We start from the raw sequence: 20,629 nt of genomic DNA, 5'->3' as shown, positions 1-20,629 counted from the left end.
TCCTGAGTGAAGTAGGCAGTGTTTTAGCTGAAGATGCTCAGGAATCAAACTTTGGAAAAAGACCAATCAGCTAGCTAGCTAGCAGTTACCATCAGTGGCTTGCAGAAAAAAAAAAAAATTACAGATGATATGTTTGCTAAATAGATAAAAAGAATAAGCAGTTTAAAATGGGTGAAAAATCCCAGGATTTATTGTGACCTAGACCAGAGGTCCCTAACCTTTTTGGAAACAGGGACCGGTTTCCTGGAAGCAAATTTCTCCAGGGAGGTGGGGCGGGGTGTGTGAGGTTCAGACGATAATGTGAGCCATAGGGGGCGGCAAATGAAGCTTAGCTGACTTGCTTGCGACCCACCTCCTGCTGTGCAGCCCGGTTCCTAAAAGGCTGCAGACTGTTACCCGTCCGAGGCCAAGGAGTTGGGGACCCCTGACCTAGACACTCAAAAGCAGACAGTTGATCTTTGATTACGCCCATTTTCCTGTGGAGTGAGCCATAGGGGCTCCAAGACACAGTTTGGTTTCAACAGTGTTCACAGCCAGAGGGCAAACTCAGAATGTCTCCTCCTCTTGCAGAAACTGGAACACGGATGAGAAGTCTTTTTCTGAGTAGCCCTTCACGCACACCATCCCTGCAGATTTGATGGGCTTGACTGCCCAGAAGGACCGGGCTCTTCGTGCTGGTAGCAGAGCCTCATGCTAATCCCAGATCCTTAGCCATGAGTGTTGCTCCGAATCTGCCTTGATAGTGATTAGCCGAGGGAACTCCATCCATCACTCCAGGTACAGGATTATAAGTGTCACATGACCAACATTGTCCTGAGCTCGTATTTAGGATTTTAGCCAAGAGTTTTGGATCAAGCCCTAACTTGAGTCCCAGATTCATACCTTCAGCAGTTCCAATCCTACTAATAGCTAACAGCAAGTGTTTGCAGATCTTCGAAGCCTGGCCAGTCCCAACAGCTCCACGATGTACCACATGGAAGCCCATGAACCACAGCAGCTCAACCCCTCCCATCCTAAATGTGAGGTTGCCAGACGGAGCCATTCCCACACCACCAGAAACAGGGGCATCCGTGAAAATGGCTCCTATTTTCTCAACTTCTTTGGTCAATTCTCTCAAAACCATAGGATCAACAGTACTGGAATCTAATAATAGTGAGTCTTTCTTCACTTTTTTTTTGTATTCCATTTGCTCCAGAATAAGCTTCTAGCGCGTTGATGCATTGTAATAATTCTGTCAGCTTTTTCGGCTACATCCACTGTGGAAGACACTACCAGGTTCACCTGCATCTAGAAGCTCTTTGCATGCATCAGGGAACACATCATCAATAATGAGTGGCTAGCCATGTTTCATGAGCTCTTTTGCCATTGGATTCCCCACGTTGCCTACTCCAGTGAATCCAACTGGAGTCTTAGAAGCTATTGACCTAGAACACAATGCTGCAAGGCTGGCCACCACCAGCTGCTGTGGACGACTCCTGTACCAGGAGACAGAAGGAGGCTGCCACGTGGCCCCCGCCCCTTCCTACGGTGACCTCCTCGACTCCCGGCTCACCCACTGGCTGCTATAGGGTGTGTGGTGCGGAGGGTCGGCTAGGCTGTGGCAATTCTTAATATCTCTTTGTTGCTGGGTTACACATACAATTTCACCTAGTGAGTAATTTAACAGAAGGAATGTTTTCCTACGGCATTTTTGTGGCACAGCAGATAGAAGTGAGGTCACTATTTCTTTGAAAAACTGAATTAAAAATTTATAGAAAGTCATGATTCATTCTACAAATACGCTGAGTCAAAGAAACATGAAAATTGATACGATGGAGGAAGAGTGCTAGACTTCCCTGATGCTCAACTGGGACCTTTCTTCTGGTGTCAGAACATGGTTGTGTAACTCCTTTAATCCCAGTGGATTTTCCAAAAATTCCAGAATCTTCAGATTTTGGTAGCCCCTGTTTACTGCCTTTGCCCCCCCCCATGCCAAACCCCCACCCCACCCCGCACACATTTATTTTTTACCAGTTGTCCTCCAGGGTGTTTTTCTTTATATAGTTATTGGAGCAGTTTGTTAGACTACTGACCCCCAGTGCAAAGGCCCCTCGACCCCGTTTCTCACCCTGTGTAGTTTTGTTCCACCTTGACCTGGGCTTGGTCACGTAACTTGCTTTGGCCCAATGGCATATCAAGAGCTGAAGCTTGGAGAGTACTCGTGCTTTAGGTCTTGCCCTCATGGAAACCTGACATGTTAGGAAGCCAGGCTAACCTTGTGGAGACTAGGCACAGGCCACAGCCAGCACCAATGGCCAGACATGTGAAAGCAACCAGCCCCAGTCCAGCAACCAGATGATGGCAACTTCAGTAGTCACCTCAGGTGAAAGCAAGATAGATCCACCCAGGAGATTCCAGCCCATTCTGCTGATTCACAAATTGTGAGGAGATAAAGTGCCTGCTGTTTTAAACCATGTAGCTTAGGAGTAGTTCATCACACAGGAAGAGATATAACTATCTTCCCTGTTAGATTATCTTCCCATTTTATACCATGTTTCCCCTCAAACGACTGTTCCTTTATCCAAGATTCTAGAAAAGAAATAACAACTAATGAGGCTGATAGAGCCTTAACATTTTTTAAAAGTTTTATAAACATTTAAAATAACTGTGTTATAAAAATCAATATTTATTTTATCACAAAATTATTTTCTTCAGTTGCCTTAAGAAGTAATGCAGAATTGTACTAAGTTTATAAATTTGGAGGCTCTAAAAATGTGTTATTCCTTGGATTCAAGTCCTAGTGTACTTTATGTGAGCATTCATGTTTGCAAAATGATTCCAGGAAATTTGTGATATCATTTTACATCTTTGGCCTAAGGAGTCATGATATTTTATCTGAGAAAAATAATATATTAATTCCACTTTCAGCTATTAAACCCATGGTTTCCTGTATTTTCTATATTCCCTATCACTAAAGAAGATTATGTATAGCGTATAAGACTGTCATGATTAGGAGGAAGGTAGTACAGAAAGAGCCCGCCAAATTAGGCATTGCCCAGTCATGTCAGCATACTAACGTGGGAAGCCACAGGCAGCTTGAAGCCTGGAAAAAAGACAGATACAATGTAATGATTGTCCTAAGGATCGGGATAATAATTCCTATGATTTTGTTTTAAATATTAATGGCAGAGGATTCTGGGGAAATGATGGTGGCTACAGAGAAGATTTTTATCCCTGAATATGCCACCCCTCCCCAAAATACACAAATCCCCACCCCCCAAAAAAAGAAAGAAAAGCATCTAGGATAGCAAGACCAAAAACCCACAGACAACATCTACAACAAGGTGTCCACATGAACTGCAACATACAGCCAGGTAGGAACAAATCAACAACAGGAAAAGTCTTACATATGTGTATCCCAAGGTGTGTGGGAGGAAGATGAGGGAAGGACTCTCTCTCTCTTTCAGGAGAGCCAAAGGTTACTATGGTTCAAGAACTCACTGAGATTGAAAAACTCACTGGGAACAGCGGCAGAAACCGGGAGTGAACATTGCAGGCTCCACCTTGCAGCTGACTGCAAGAACTTTGAAATGTTCTGAGGATGCCAAGTGTTCTGGGGTCTGTGAAACCTTGACACCTATCAAACCAAAGCACCATTCCAGAACAAATCCCATACTCAACAAGGACAGGAAAGAGGAGGCCTGGGTAAATGGGCATAGGAGGGCCGACGAGGAAGATTTTAGAAATGTTAAGGTCATTTTTTAAATTATGTCATGAAAATAATAGAAGATAGTGAGCCCTGGAGTTCTGAAGTTAGAAATTATATTCTGATCTATGTTTCCCTCCTAAAGTGGAAACTTAGTTCATTTAAAAATGAGTGACAGAAGAGTATTCCATTCACATCCTGTAGAAAATCAGTGAGAAAAAAAAAAGAAAAAAGAAGGGTGAAAAGAAAGTTCCAGCAAATCCTGAAAGCGTGACAGAAAGACACGCCCACAGAACAAATGAAATTTATTGCCTGATATTGCGGAAAAAGTAAAAGAAATTTTAAAAGGAATATAAACTGGTTTTAAGAAAAACATAAAAGAAATTAGAAAAATTCAGAAATGAAGTGATTGGAGAATAGGAAGATTTGAAAAGGTGAAAGAATTCAGTAAGTAATTTGTTTTAAAAAATCATGTCTCAAAAGAAGGTTAAACTAGAAGGAACACAAGTTTCAATAAACACAGTGGATAATGTCTTCTTGGAGAAATAGCTGATTTCAAATCCAGCATGAGAGATGAACAAGATGTTCCTGTTACATCTTCTCATACAAGAGAGCTGGGAGGACTTCAAAGACTACTGTGGTTGTGTGGAAAGGACTCAGGAGCCAACTTGAACAGGATCCATGAACCTAAGAGGGGACAATCTCTGCACCGATATTTGTAACAACCTCACTGAAAACAACAACAAAGAAATAAAATACCTCATTTGTCATCTTCGGAAGCTACTTTGGAGTCAACCTCTCTCTCTCTTTTTTTTTTTTTTTTTTTTGTAAAACTGGTAAATAAAATAAAAGAAGCATTTATTCTTCCTTTCCTAATTAAACTGTAACTCAGGGCAACCAAATAGTTGATGAAGTAATATTCTAGCTAGTAAATGAATAATAATCTAATTAGTAGAATATCACCATTTGGTACCCTTAATAAATTAATGGATCTAGACATTGATCATTAATGGCTGCAACATCACAATAAGACAGACACTTTATAGTTCCTTTTGGAATTAATCAATATTATCTATGAAGTAAACTTGTCAAAAAATCACACCTGAATTATGTCAGTGCTCTAGATCTATCTACCAACTGACAGTAAATACATGGTGCAAAGGAGCATAATAAATATATAAGCATAAAGGGGATGCAATCAGCATAATCCAGACATTGGGAAACCTACTGGATGAATACTTTGAATTCAATGACAAATACTTGCAAGAAAAATGAGCAAATTGAGTTCTTTTAAACCTATACTTTAAAAGAAACTGTGTTTGGATCAGCAATCAAATAAATAATGGTTATTAAAATAAAAATACATTTATAGGACAATCAAGGAAACATGAACTGACTGGCTATTTGTTGATATTAAGGAATTAATATTATTGGGGGATGTGTGATAATGACATAGTTGAGCTTAAAAAGGGCAGTTCTTGCATTTTAGAAATATGTATACTGACGTTTTCACTGAGAAAAAGAAATCTGGAATTTGCTTTAAAATTGCTGGGGATTATGGTGGTGGTAGTAAGAGAGGGTGTAGAGAAAATATATTGACCTGCAATTGATATTTGATGAGAACAATTGATGAAAGTTTCTCCTTCTTTCTTTTTACTTCTGTAGATGTTTGAAATTTTCCATACTAAAATATGTTTTATAAATGTAGATGGCTTGCAATTTGCTCTTCTGAGCTCTCAGAAGGCAAAAAGTCATTCTTAAATTAGGAGCTTTCTTCTCTAGCCAAGAATTCTGATGATAATTTTGTCCCAACTGGCCAGAGCACTCAGATTGCTCTGAGATCTGTTGGTGGAAAAAAAATCAGCACAAACAATAAAGAGGCTCTTTAGTCTTAGAAGAAAACAACAAAGAGTAAAGGCTGGTACTAGGTCTAGGGCAATAGTGTAATATCAATATAAGACAAAATATTAGTTTCTTCCAAAATCCACTTGTTACTACTGTGTATGCTTTTGCAGCAAAATATTTGTTTCTACATTGTCAGCATTAAAATAAATTTACTATTTAGGTAGCATTTAAATTATCATATATTCAAAGCCTAGAAATAATCCCCTAGGCTGAAATGACATTAAATCTTATTTTGGTCATTGTAGTGTATTCTCCAGTCCTACTTGCTTTGTCTATAACTGTCATAAAAAAGTGTGAGGAGACCTGCCAATATTAATGCCAGGATTCAAAATGAGTTCTTTGTAGCTTGCTTCCTTCAGGATTTTCTGCCCTAAGACCCATGTATTTATTTAATGCCTCAGATTATTGTATATGTCACATCTTTCCAACTAGAAGACAAGCTACTTTAAGGGCAGTGACTCGTCTCATCAACATCAAATTTACCCCAACACCAGTGCTTTCAAAATATGTGTTGCGTAGTATATGTTTGACTGTAAGAAGTTATAGAAACAATTCTACTCTAACTAAATAATAATGATACTACTACTACTATTTCTACTACTCCTGCTAATAAAATGTATGAAATAGAGTATAAATGGGAAAATAAAGATAACACTGGAAATCCCAGACTATAAAATGAATTATCCCAAAGCCACTGGCCAATTCATCAACTGTAAACAGTTACTTGTGAATTGGTCAACATTTAAGTGCATAATTGAGAGAAGGGTTAAAACAAATTTTATTACCAAAAAACACAATTTTTATACCTACAATTTTTGAGCTCAACTAACCTGTAGTTTTAACAGAAATAGATGAGATTCAAAGTATTCATTCAGATTCCTAAATGATCCATTCCCGATCTTTCCTTATGAAACAATCAATTATAACTCTAATAATTTGTCAAGGATTCACCAATCACTACTTCCTTTATTTTCCAAGGTTTGGTATCATTACAAAATCAAGTCCTTCGGCGGAATTTAATAGTTTCAAAACCCTTCATCAATATTATTCACTGGGATAAAACAATATGAAAATTTTAAAAACACTGGCTATGTGCTGAGAAATGATCCTTCAGTGATTCACTCAAGGTGGAGACTAGCACTCAGGCTACACCTGAGGTAGAATTTGAATTCCAAAGTGGACCTTTAAACCACAGCTCATCTTCTCTTTTTAAAACCATTAGAAATAAGCCTGTTGCCTGACCTTTCAGATTCTGCAAAGAGACCATATTTAGATCTTTTGTCTCTTTTAACTTCCCTAGTCCCCTTCTCTACTTTCAGAATAGTGATTCCCAGATAAGTACAATGAGTTCAAACGTATGGTTAAAGGGGTAATTAGTCTGCTCTGCAGCCAAGTTACTCACAGAATAAATAAGTTGGCTTTCACAGTTGTTAGTTTCTTCATTGGCTTTGCTTAGAGGGGTCTCAGCTCAAGCAAGCAGCCTGTCAGCAGCCTGAAATAACTCTGTGGAAATCTAATGGCATATATGTAAAATATGTCTATGAAACCTTTTATTCAATCTTAGATGCATAATTTTACTACTTCTCTAGGCCTGGAAAAGTATATGCAGCTACAAAAGGACAGAAAAGAAAATATGTATAATACCTCATGCTCTCCTCACCCCCCTAGAACCTTGTTTTACCCCTGTTTCATCAGAAAATGATGTATAGTGTAAGAGACATTTTTTAAATTATTTGATCAAATATTTAAGTATACTAAATATCTGTATTTAATAAAGCAAATATAGTTACTTTTCTGTCCCTTTCTAAAAGAAAGCAAAAGATACAGTTCTTTTTTCTTAAGACTCGGGGTTTATGTATATTAATTATTACACTATATTGACACACAGACATGTTTATAGGAGGCTTTTGAGACAAACAGAGCTATTTATTCCCATACCAAATGGCACTTCTTTTTCCTCTGCCTTCTGCTTGTATTTTTTCTGTTGCAATTATATTCTACTGAGGCTGCTACATGTCTTTGTTTGATTTGAGGTTCTAAAGGTAAGACTGTATATTCTCCTTTTTACAGAATTATAATGGGTTTTATGACTGCTTGCCTTCAGAAGCCTCCTTTTCCACTCATTCTCATTTCATATCTATGGTGAGGTGTCTAAAACAGATGAGTTAGTTCTGAACTGGTGATATATAAATCAATTATTATTTCATTCATATTCAAAGCAGCTCCTCCTAAAATGTGGCCTTCCTGCCTGTGGGATGTAGTCTATTCTACTGCCTGGATCTACATCCACCAACATCCACATTTTGTTTGTTGTTACCTTAGACACTTGTAGGAACTGAGTTTCTCTTTCTATAGTGTCCATTGACAGACAAATGGATAAAGAAAAGATGGCACATATGTAGAATGGAATGTTATTCAGCCTTAAAAAATAAGGGAATCTTGCCATTTGCAACAACTTGGGTGAACCTTGAGGGCATTATGCTAAGTGAAATAAGTCAGAGAGAGAAAGACAAACACTGCATATTCTCACTTTTATGTGTAATCTAAAAAATCTGCACTCATAGAAACCGAGTAGAATGGTGGCCATCAAGGGCTGAGGAGTGGAGGAAATGGGGAGTTGTTGGTCAAAGGGTATAACCTTCCAGTTATAAGATGAATAAATCCTGGGAGTCTGATGTACAGCATGGTGACTATAGTTAACAACACTCTATTGCATACTCAAAAGCTTCTGAGATAGTAGATCTTACATGTTCTCATCACACACACACAAAAGGTAATTAATTGTGTAAGGTTATGGATGTGTTAACTAACCTTATTGTGGTAATCATTTTGCAATATATACATGTATCAAATTATGATGTTGTATACCTTAAACGTATAAGTGTTATATGTCAATTGTATCTCAATAAAACTGGCAAGAAGAAAAAGATTCAAATGGAGAAGGGTGAGGCTGGTAGAAAAAATGCCACTGCCTTGAGCAGTACCGAGGTGGGCGGAAAGCCATGGGCCTCTATTAGCACTGCTGGGTAGGCTCTGTTCCCACATGTGGGGAGGGGGTAGGACTGCACAGCTGTGATCCTTATTGCAGACCCTAGGCAGCCTCAGGCAACTTTTCAAAGTTAGATACTGAAAACCAATAAATGAAATTATAAGGAAGAATTACATAAATGCCTTTTTTCTACTTCTGGTCCTCTTGGCAACTTTTTCCATCTAAAAGCTGCACCCTGCAGTTCTCAAAGCAGGAACATGAACATGGATCAGAAGTTTCCAAAATTTTCATCATCAACATCTACACCAAAAGAAAAGTTGAAATTTTATGACCCCTAGTATATGAAGTATATTGTGTGTTTTTAATATTTATCAAGAGAACATTTAACAGTTACCTACTATGTGCCAAGAGAAAATAAAAATAAGACACAGACTTTAAATGCAGACTTTGTTCCAGTATTTTTCTTCCTTTTGACTTCAGTATAAGAGCTATTGAGCTATTTGGTGTCCCAGTAAGGGGATAAGCAGACGATTACAGAATCCTGTGATCTCTTCCCAAAGTTTGCAACTATAGGGTTGGTCCTAGAATTGCTCAATAACTTTGTATTTTGATTTAAGGGGAAACTAAAAGACCTTCCTGTCCCAAAGTAACTCTGCTTTGTGGAGACTGGAGGTGCCCTGCAATTGACTCAAGATACTGTTTATTTGTTTAAAAAGTTAAATGAGTAGTTTCTGTTTAACAAGTGAGCACAAATTTTCACAACAGTACCTACCCCACGACATAGCCCAGACAAAAACTCTGAGGGAAAGGAAAACTATATGGGTAAAAAGTCCAGGTTCCATCCACTGTACATGGGATATTGATAGGCTTGTAAAACTTAGAGAGGTACCTGGGGGTACCCAGGAACCCTGGGTATTTAGTATACAGAGCAGCAAAGGATGGTGGAAAATAAGACGACACCAGGTCAGGGGACAAATTAAGTAGGTGGAGTTGGTCCTTTATATTCTTTTCCCTTCTGATCTATCACTGCTCATTCCTGTCCAGAATATGCTCTGTAACCTCAGTAGACTTACACACACACACACACACACACACGTGTAGCACACAAACATGCACACATGCATGCATGTACACATACATGGAGTCTCCAGTCTTCTCAGTTAAAATTCAGCTTGTAGTAACTAAAGAAAATTTATAATGCCCTATATTTTATAGATTTTAAAAATGCTTGCACTGGGCTTCCCTGGTGGCGCAGTGGTTGAGAATCTGCCTGCTAATGCAGGGGACACGGGTTCGAGCCCTGGTCTGGGAGGATCCCACATGCCGCGGACCAACTAGGCCCGTGAGCCACAACTACTGAGCCTGCGCGTCTGGAGTCTGTGCTCCGCAACAAGAGAGGCCGTGACAGTGAGAGGCCCGCGCACTGCAATGAAGAGTGGCCCCCACTCGCTGCAACTGGAGAAAGCCCTCGCACAGAAACGAAGACCCAACACAGCAAAAATAAATAAATTAATTAAGAACATTAAAAATAATGCTTGCACTTTAATAGACAATTTTTAATGTCTGAAAATCCTTTCTGACAAAGGAAGTTATTTCTGATATTAGAGGTTAACAGTTTCACAGAGAAAACTTCAGGAGCACAGAGACATGCCTGACCCTCTCCCCACGCACCATCTGGGAAGAATTCACCAACACATAGGCTTAATCCCTCAGCTAAGTCAAAATCAAGTTTACCAACATTATTATTTCACAGAGAATACCCTACCTCATGTTAGGCATTCATATGTATTTTATTTGTTGAAGAGAGGAAGAAGATATAAAGGAGGGAATCATCCGAAATTACAGAGTAAAGCATTTAAGTCAATATAGATATTTATATTTAAGGTAAAATTAAATGATAATTTGAAATTATATGTGGAGTTTTATTTCCTAAAGAATATTTTGAAAATTTCAACTCCTATTTTAACTTATATTTTCAGAGAAGGTATTTGGTCCAAATGAAGAATATCTTCAATTATTGTTCTTTTATTGCAAGTGAAAAAGGATTTATACTTCTTTTCATGAAATATGGTTGTTTGACAACAGAAGGATACATATTTTATATTTTTAGAAACAACAGTCAGGCTACTGATATTCTTAATTAGTTTTAATAAATCTGAATGCTTCTTATCATCTACTCTTTAGCTTGTACCTGAGGAGTTGAATACCTCCCAGAGGATATGGGCTCCAGACCCGTAAATATGCAGTTCACAGAGCCCCCCACCAGAGGGCAATAAAGAAGTAAAATCTTGAAACCATGTAGTGAAAATATTGGGAGTTTAAATAAAAGCAACATTTCACAGTATGCTTTTCTGACCAATGTAATATGTAATAACTTAATGGATCATATGTACATGGATTCTGAAAAGTCAGCAGCACACTTCACTGGTCAATTTCTATGATAAGGGGAAGGTAATTTGAGTGTAGAAAAACAGTATACTTACATCTTAAAATTCCACCCCTACAGAATCTACCCACTATTGAAAAATGGTAAGAATAATAGCTTTCTGTGTCTCAGTGATCAGTTAACATTTTCAAGAGTAGAATTTATCTTCCTATGATGCTCAAATACACAGGAAAAATGCATGTCTAGGACAATGGATAAACTCTATATGACATGTGAAAATAATTACTCAAATGGAAAAAGTATAAGATCTACAAGGAACAGTTTTATATGCAGTAGTGTGGATATATACATAAAGAGGTTCTAAGAAACATAAAAATCACTTCCAGGAAGTAATTTTAGGTAGAAGAGAATTAACATGGACGAGGAAGAAAATAGAGTTGGTTTTAAAATAGTTTCATTTACTTGGTTTTTTTTTGTTTGTTTGTTTGTTTATTTGTTTTATTTATTTGGTCTTTGGAATATAAGGAAACAGTGGCTTTCAGATCAGTATCCCAGTGGAACAAAGGGACCGAGGTCTATACTGGAGCCCAGCCATTGTTTGACTATCTTGTAATAATACTGGCGAAATATAGCCAAATCATTTGAACTACAAGCATCCTCTCTGACAATATTCTTAAGACATCAACATTATATATTAAAGAAAGTAAAGAGAGAATACTGTTTTCTTTAGAGAGAAAATACAGATTCTGGATCAAATCAATAATGTCAGCAAACCCCATGGGTATAAAATATTCTGCTGCCTATCATTTAGAACATGCCTCTAGAGGAGGGAAACTGGGTGATAATTTCCCCAGATTTTATATTTAATTCAAATATTTTAGATAAGACGCAGTTCTAGTAAAACGTTGTATTATTGATTTTTTCCAGTATAATAGCTCACAGGAGTTCCTCTTTCCTTCTCAAATACCTATGGGGAAATGGAGGTGGGTGTGGGTTAGAGGAACCAGCTAAATAGAGCATAGTAATCAACAGTTTGTTTTTTAAAAATAGAAATTTCTATTTAAATTGTTTCCAGAGACAGAAACACACAGAGACAATTCCATGTGACAACAGTGGAAGAGACCAGAGTGATGAAGCTGCAAATCAAAAAATGCCAACCACAGTGATTGATGGCCACCATCAGAATCTGGTTAAGACAAAGAAGGATCCTCCCCTTGAGGCGTCAGAAAGAACATGGCCCTCTCAACACTCTGAGTTTGAACTTCTGGCCTCTAGAGCTGTGATAAAATAAATTTCTGTTCTTTTAAGCTAACAAGTTTGTGGTATCTTGTTATGCTAGCCCTAGAGATGACAGTATTTGATTCCTGAGATGGCAACTGTATTTTGACTATGTAATGACTATTCCAAGGTGATAAACAGACACAAAGATAAAGACACAACTGAGACTAAGCCCAGTTCTTTTTATTCCCAGAATAATAAATGATTTTTTAAATTAATTTAGATCTCTTTGTCTAAGCCCTTGGCTTTTCAAAAGAGTATGTGGGACCAATCAAGTATTAATATGTTATACTTTCATTTTAATTCGTCTCAAATTATTTCTAATTCCCCTTATAAGTTCTTACTTGACCCATGAATTATTTAGGAATATATTGTTTAATTTCCATTTGTGATTTTCAACAAATTCCTTTCTGTTTACAATTTCTTATTGCATTCTGTTGTCACCTGAGAGCACTCTTTGTATTGTTTATATCCTTCTAAATGTAGTGAAATTTGTTTTATGGCCTAGCATATAGTATATCCATGTGCATTTGAAAAGAATGTATATTTTGATGCTGTTGGGTGGAATGTTTTATAGATGGCTGTTAGGTCTAGTTGATTGATAATGTTGTTCAAGTTTTTTATTTTCTTGTTGATTTTCTGTCTGTTCTGCTATTGAAAGAAGGGTATTAAAGTATCCAACTGTTATTGTAGAACAGTCTGTTTCTCTTTTCCATTGTGTCGATTTTGCTTCATTATATTTTGAAGTTCTGTTGTTAGGTGCATATAAGTTTATAATTATTATACATTCTAGATGGAATAATCATTTTATCATTTCATCTAGTAAAATTTTTCATCTTAAAATATATTTTTTCCTGATATTTTCTTAGCCACTTCAGTTTTGTTGTTGTTTTGTTTTTACAGTTATGGTATATCTATTCCAACTCTTTTACACTTCACCTATATATTTTCTTGACTCTAAAGTGGGTCACTTGTAGGCAGCGTATGTTTGGATCATGTTTTTCATTTTTTTATCCAGTCTGAAATTTCTGTCTTTAGATGGAATGTTTAACCTTTTTATATTAAATGTAATTAATATTTAATTTTGTAATTTTTATATTAAATGTAATTCATGTAGGATTAATGTCCCACATTTGTGATTTATTTTCTGAGTCACATTGTTTTTCCTAATTCCTCTTCCTCTATTACTGACTCATTTGTTGTTGTTGTTGTTGTTAAAGAGATATTTTTAGTGTACAATTTCAATCCCCTTCTCTTTTACTATATTTTTGAATTATACTCTTAATGCTTGCTCTAAGGATTACAAATAACATCTTAAGTATAAGCATCTAGTTTTGATTAATACCAGTTTAATTTCAATAGTATAAAAAACTTTTCTCCTCCTTTACATTGCCCTCCTTTGTGCTGTTACTGATATAAAAATTACATCTTTATACATGATATGCCTATAACAGTTATAATTATTACTTTATGTTGGCGCCTTTTAAATCAGATAGAAAAAAAGTTAGAATAAAATACATTTATATTATTTTTTATATTTACCTCTGCAGTTACCTTTTTTGATGTTCTTTATTTCTTCATATGGATTTAAGTTACTGACTTATGCTTTTATTTTTGTCTGAAAGGCTCACTTTAGTAGTTCTTGTAGCACAAGTCTGATAGGAAAAAATTCTCTTAAGTTTTTAATAAAAGTATTGAAAATTTCATGTCATCCTTCTGCAATGGCCATGGTAATCTCTGCATCATTCCAACTCTACTAGATATGTTGCCAAAGTGAGCATTTAGTATCTACTCTTACATGACAAAATTTAAAGTGTTAAAGAATATGAAGTTATAGACACAAGTTTACTTGTTTAGAGACCATTTCAAGAGCATATTTGGGCAATGCTAATATTGGCATTTCAAATTCAGTGCTATCATATAGCAAGATAAAGTAGATGAACCTCAAGTCATGATATTTTTTTCCTGATAACATAAGGTTAAGGTTAATTATCAGTTGTCACATTTTTTCCAGTATTTTTTAGTTAGCTTTTAACTTAGCATAAGTGAAATGAAACGATGGTAACTTTTGCATTAATTCCTGACCCAAAACACAGAACTTTTGAAGTTGAAAGTCCATTAACAGACCTCTGTGTTTCCTATGAAAAATAAATCTGTCCCACCCCCTGAAAAATTAATGAATATTTTACAAATTGTAAGTTCAGGAAGCTATTCTAGCCTTCTATTAAAAAAAAACAAAAAAACACTGTTTAGAAATATTTATTTCCTTCATGTAGTAGCAATATACATGTTATTTAGAAAACTTATAGCGAATTTTGGTTTGCTCATCTTCTGAAAAACTCCTAAGAAAACACATACTTCTGAGAATTTCAGCCTTATTTCTACATAAGTTATCTAATCTATAAAACATTATGCATGCTTTGGATAATCATCTAAATAATTACTATTCTAGCCTTTTAAATGGTTTCAGTGCACACATAATTTTCTCTACCCACACCCCCATTTTTCCCAGTTAAATTGATTAAGTGATATTTTTTCTTTAGTCACTTATTATATTTAGGTATGTTTAGGCCTCCTCTTCTGAACTCATTTCCTGGTAACAAAGAAGTAAGGCATAGATGCTGATTCTGACTCCCAGGGTAGTTTAGGCTCTGGCATACTGGACTAGGCAGGGCCTAGCATCACCCTGTTTATGTGGAATATGTGGAACTGGTGAGCTTCTAAACATCTCAAAGAGACATTTAACAAGACTGAAGGTTCTGGAGAGAGAATGTATTTTATTGCCATCATTTTAATTTCACCATATGTCTCAATAATTCATGCTTTTGGTGCAAAATTCAAAAGTAATAGTGGTGGACTTCCCTGGTGGCGCAGTGGTTGAGAGTCCGCCTGCCGATGCAGGGGATGCGGGTTCGTGCCCTGGTCCGGGAAGATCCCACATGCCGTGGAGCACTGGGCCCGTGAGCCATGGCTTCTGAGCCTGTGCGTCCAGGGCCTGTACTCCGCAACGGGAGAGGCCACAACAGGGAGAGGCCCGCATACCTAGTAACAGTGGTGAATGAAAAGTAATTTTTCCCACTAGCTGTCTACCTTACGTTTGGTAGTGTATACATGTCCATGCCTCTCTCTCGCTTTGTCACAGCTTACTCTTCCCCCTCCCCATATCATCAAGTCCATTCTCTAGTAGGTCTGTGTCTTTATTCCTGTCTTACCCCTAGGTTCTTCATTACATTTTTTTCCTTAAATTCCATATATATGTGTTAGCATAGGGTATTTGTCTTTCTCTTTCTGACTTACTTCACTGTATGACAGACTCTAGGTCCATCCACCTCATTACAAATAGCTCAATTTCATACACACCATTGTAAAGCAACTATACTCCAATAAAGATGTAAAAAAAAAAGAAAGAAAAGTAATTATTTTATACAGTTTTCCTGAAGCCACCCATTTCCCCCTCCTAGAGGTAACCATTTTTACCAGTTTCTTTTATATTTTTCAGGGGCAGTTTAGGCATATATTAACATGTGCTATATAGAGGATAATTCCTCTTATTAGGGTAAATACGTGTGCTTTCTTTTTTTTTTTTCTGAATTGTAGTATGCAGGAATCTGAAGTCTTTGGCAAGAGGAGAGTTAAAATGAGAGAAGCTAGCTTCAGTATGATCTTTATTATCTCCTCATTCTCTCTTATCCAAAGATCATTTTTGCATCTCATCAGCAAAAGTGAGATTCATTGGGTTTGACTGTGCTGATCTGCTCATTCAGGGAAAAGGATGGTGTGGCTCTGGGGTTCTGAACTCTATGGATCTATACATTTATGAACATGCTGAAATCCTGTCTGGGTTTTTCCATGCTTTTGGTACAGCAGTCATGCTGCTCTCTGCCTTTTAATATCATCTTGGGGATTTGCTTTACCTCTCTCCTTAATTGAATCTCTTGTTTTCTGTGTCCCATATTTTCTTCATTTTTAGTTTGCTATCTCATATTTGTTGAACATACAGTACAGTTGCTTTGTGAGAAACAGTATGTAGTAAGCATATTTTTTGAGACTGTGCACGTCTCCAAGTCTTTATTCTAACCTTTGCTTAAATAATAGTTTAAGAAAGTATAGAACTCTAGGTTAGATATCATTTTCCTTCAGAATATTGAATATATGAATCCATCAATCTACCTTTCAGCATTGCTGTTGAGTATTCTGAAGCAATTATGACTCTTAATTATATATGTATGTGTCTTCTTAAAAATTTCTCTCTTCTTATGAGTAAATGGAACCGTATATTTATTCCTAAGGGTTGTTCCTAACTTCACAATGATATGCTTAATTTAATCTGTTATCTTGGGTGCTTTGTAGATCCTTTCCATTAAGAAATTTATGGAGCTGGGGGAAGATGGCGGAAGAGTAAGACACGGAGATCACCTTCCTCCCCGCAGATACATCAGAAATTCATCTACACGTGGAACAACTCCTACAGAACACCTACTGAACACTGACAGAAGACCTCAGACCTCCCAAAAGGCAAGAAACTCCCCACATACCTGGGTAGGGCAAAAGAAAAAAGAATAAACAGAGACAAAAGGATGGGGACGGGACATGCACCAGTGGGAGGGAGCCGTGAAGGAGGAAAGGTTTCCACACGCTAGAAGGCCCTTCGCGGGCGGCGACTGCGGGTGGCGGAGGGGGAAAGCTTCGGAGTAGCGGAGGAGAGCACAGCAACAGGGGTGTGGAGGGCAAAGCGGAGAGATTCCCGCACAGAGGATAGGTGACGACCGGCACTCACCAGCCCGAGAGGCTTGTCTGCTCGGCCGCCGGGGCGGGCGGGGCTGGGAGCTGAGGCTCGGGTTTCAGGTTTCAGTCTGAGCGCAGGGAGAGGACTGGGGCTGGCGGCGGGAAGAGAGCCTGAAGGGGTTAGTGCACCACGGCTAGCCGGGAGGGAGTCCGGAAAAAGTCTGGAGCTGCCGAAGAGGCAAGAGACTTGTTTTTCCCTCTTTGTTTCCTGGTGTGTGAGGAGAAGGGATTAAGAGTGCTGCTTAAAGGAGCTCCAGAGATGGGCGCAAGCCGCGGCTAACAGCGCGGACCCCAGAGACGGGCGTGGGACGCTGGGGCTGCTGCTGCTGCTGCCAAGAGGCCTGTGTGCGAGCGCAGGTCACTGTCCACGCCCCCTCTCTGGGGAGCCTGTGCAGCCCGCCACTGCCGTGGTCCCGGGATCCAGGGATGGCTTCCCCGGGAGAGTGCATGGTGCGCCACAGGCTGGTGCAATGTCAAGCCGGCCTCTGCCACCGAAGGCTCACCCCGCCTCTGTGCCCCTCCCTCCCCCCCGGCCTGAGTGAGCCAGAGGCCCCGAAGCAGCTGCTCCTTTAACCCCGTCCTGTCTGAGCAAAGAACAGACGCCCTCCGGCGACCTACACACGCAGAGGCGGGGCCAAATCCAAAGCTGAGACGCGGGAGCTGTGAGAATAAAGAAGAGAAAGGGAAATCTCTCCCAGCAGCTTCAGAAGCAGCAGATTAAAGCTCCACAATCAACTTAATGTACCCTGCGTCTGTAGAATACATGAATAGACAACAAATCATCCCAAATTGAGGAGGTGGACTTTGAGAACAAGATTTAAGACTTTTCCCCTTTTCCTCTTTTTACAACGAATTATCCCAAATTGAGGAGGTGGACTTTGAGAGCAAGATTTACAATTTTATTCCCCTTGTTCACTTTTTATGAATGTGTATGTGTATGCTTCTGTGTGAGATTTTCTCCGTATAGCTTTGCTTCCACCATTTGTCCCAGGGTTTTACCCGTCCGTTTTATTTTTTAACTTTTTTTAATAATTACATTTTTATTTTAATAACGCTATTATATTTTATCATACTTCATTCTATTTTACTTATCTTATCTCTTTCCTTTTTCCTAACTTCCCTCCTTCCTCTCTCCCTCCCTCCACCTCCCTCCTTTCTTTCTTTCTTTCTTTCCTTCTTTCCTTCTTTCTTTCTTTCTTTTGTTCTTTCTCTCTTTCTTTCTTCTACTAATTATTTCTTTCTAATTTTTCTCCCTTTTATTCTGAGCCGGGTGGATGAAAGGCTCTTGGTGCTGCAGCCAGGAGTCAGTGCTGAGCCTCTGAGGTGGGAGAGCCAACTTCAGGACATTGGTCCACAAGAGACCTCCCAGCTCAACATAATATCAAATGGCGAAAATCTCCCAGAGATCTCCATCTCAACACCAGCACCCAGCTTCACTCAACAGGCAGCAAGCTACAGTGCTGGTCACGCTGTGCGAAGCAACCAGCAAGACAGGAACACAACGCCACCCATTAGCAGAGAGGCTGCCTAAAAACACAATAAGGTCACAGACACCCCAAAACACACCACCAGATGTGGACCTGTCCACCAGAAAGACAAGATGGAGCCTCATCACCAGAACACAGGCACTAGTCCCCTCCAACAGGAAGCCTACACAACCCACTGAAACAACCTTAGCCACTGGGGACAGACACCAAAAACAACAGGAACTACGAACGTGCAGCCTACAAAAAGGAGACCCCAAACACAGTAAGATAAGCAAAATGAGAAGACAGAAAAACACACAGCAGGTGAAGGAGCAAGATAAAAACCCACCAGACCTAACAAATGAAGAGGAAATAAGCAGTCTACCTGAAAAAGAATTCAAAATAATGATAGTAAAGATGATGCAAAATCTTGGAAATAGAATAGACAAAATGCAAGAAACAGTTAACAAGGACCTAGAAGAACTAAAGATGAATCAAGCAATGATTAAAAACACAATAAATGAAATGAAAAATACTCTAGATGGGATCAATAACAGAATAACTGAGGCAGAAGAACGGATAAGTGAGGTGGAAGATAAAATAGTGGAAATAACTGCTGCAGAGCAGAATGAAGAAAAAAGAATGAAAAGAACAGAGGATAGTCTCAAAAACCTCTGGGACAACATTAAACGCACCAACATTCGAATTATAGGGGTTCCAGAGAAGAAGAGAAAAAGAAAAGGACTGAAAAAATATTTGAAGAGATTATAGTTGATAACTTCCCTAATATGGGAAAGGAAATAGTTAATCAAGTCCAGGAGGCACAGAGAGTCCCACGCAGAATAAATCTAAGGAGAAATATGCCAAGACACATATTAATCAAGCTGTCAAAAATTAAACACAAAGAAAACATATTAAAAGCAGCAAGGGAAAAACAACAAATAAGACACAAGGGAATCCCCATCAGGTTAACAGCTGATCTCTCAGCAGAAACTCTACAAGCCAGAAGGGAGTGGCAGGACATATTTAAAGTGATGAAGGAGAAATACCTGCAACCAAGATTACTCTATCCAGCAAGGATCTCATTCAGATTTGATGGAGAAATTAAAACGTTTACAGACAAGCAAAAGCTGAGAGAGTTCAGCACCACAAAACCAGCTTTACAACAAATGCTAAAGGAGCTTCTCTAGGCAAGAAACACATCCAAAGCAAAATACCTACAATAACGAGCCCAAAACAATTAAGGAAATGGGAATAGGAACATACATATCGATAATTACTTTAAATGTAAATGGACTAAATGTTCCCACCAAAAGATACAGATTGGCTGAATGGATACAAAAACGAGACCCATATATATGCTGTCTACAAGAGACCCACTTCAGACCTAGAGACACGTACACATTGAAAGTAAGGGGATGGAAAACGATATTCCATGCAAATGGAAATCAAAAGAAAGCTGGAGTAGCACTTCTTATATCGGACAAAATAGACTTTAAAGACTATTAGAAGAGACAAAGAAGGACACTACATAATGATCAAGGGATCGATCCAAGAAGAAGATATAACAATTATAAATATTTATGCACCCAACATAGGAGCACCTCAATACATAAGGCAAATACTAACAGCCATAAAAGGAGAAAGTGACAGTAACGCACTCATAGTAGGGAACTTTCACCAATGGACAGATCATGCAAAATGAAAATAAATAAGGAAATATAAGCTTTAAATGATACATTAAACAAGATGGACTTAATTGATATTTATAGGACATTCCACCCAAAAACAACAGAATACACATTTTTCTCAAGGGCTCATGGAAGATTCCCCAGGATAGATCACATCTTGGGTCACAAATCTAGCCTTGGTAAATTTAAGAAAATTGAAATTGTATCAAGTATCTTTTCCGACCAAAATGCTATGAGACTAGACATCAATTACAGGAAAAGATCTGTAAAAAATACAAACACATGGAGGCTGAACAATACACTACTTAATAAAGTGATCACTGAAGAAATCAAAGAGGAAATAAAAAATACCTAGAAACAAATGACAATGGAGACATGACGACCCAAAACCTATGAGACGCAGCAAAAACAGTTCTAAGGGAGTGTTTATAGCAATACAATCCC

General features: G+C 38.3%; 1 pseudogene across 1 annotated transcript; it reads right to left on the bottom strand.

Moving 5' to 3' along the window:
* Positions 1-546: 546 nt before the first annotated feature.
* LOC309792006 (3-hydroxyisobutyrate dehydrogenase, mitochondrial-like) lies at positions 547-2,222 on the bottom strand (annotated as a pseudogene). The gene is made up of 2 exons: positions 2,011-2,222; positions 547-1,475 (listed from the first exon to the last, which is right to left on the bottom strand). The product of its transcript is annotated as a 3-hydroxyisobutyrate dehydrogenase, mitochondrial-like (transcript).
* Between the last annotated feature and the right edge of the window lie 18,407 nt (positions 2,223-20,629).

The sequence above is a fragment of the Mesoplodon mirus genome (assembly GCF_964341445.2).
Source record: "Mesoplodon mirus genome assembly, chromosome: 16".
Lineage (NCBI taxonomy): Eukaryota > Metazoa > Chordata > Mammalia > Artiodactyla > Ziphiidae > Mesoplodon > Mesoplodon mirus.
Note: the sequence above shows the minus strand (reverse complement) of the source record. Positions and strands in the feature narration are given on the sequence as shown.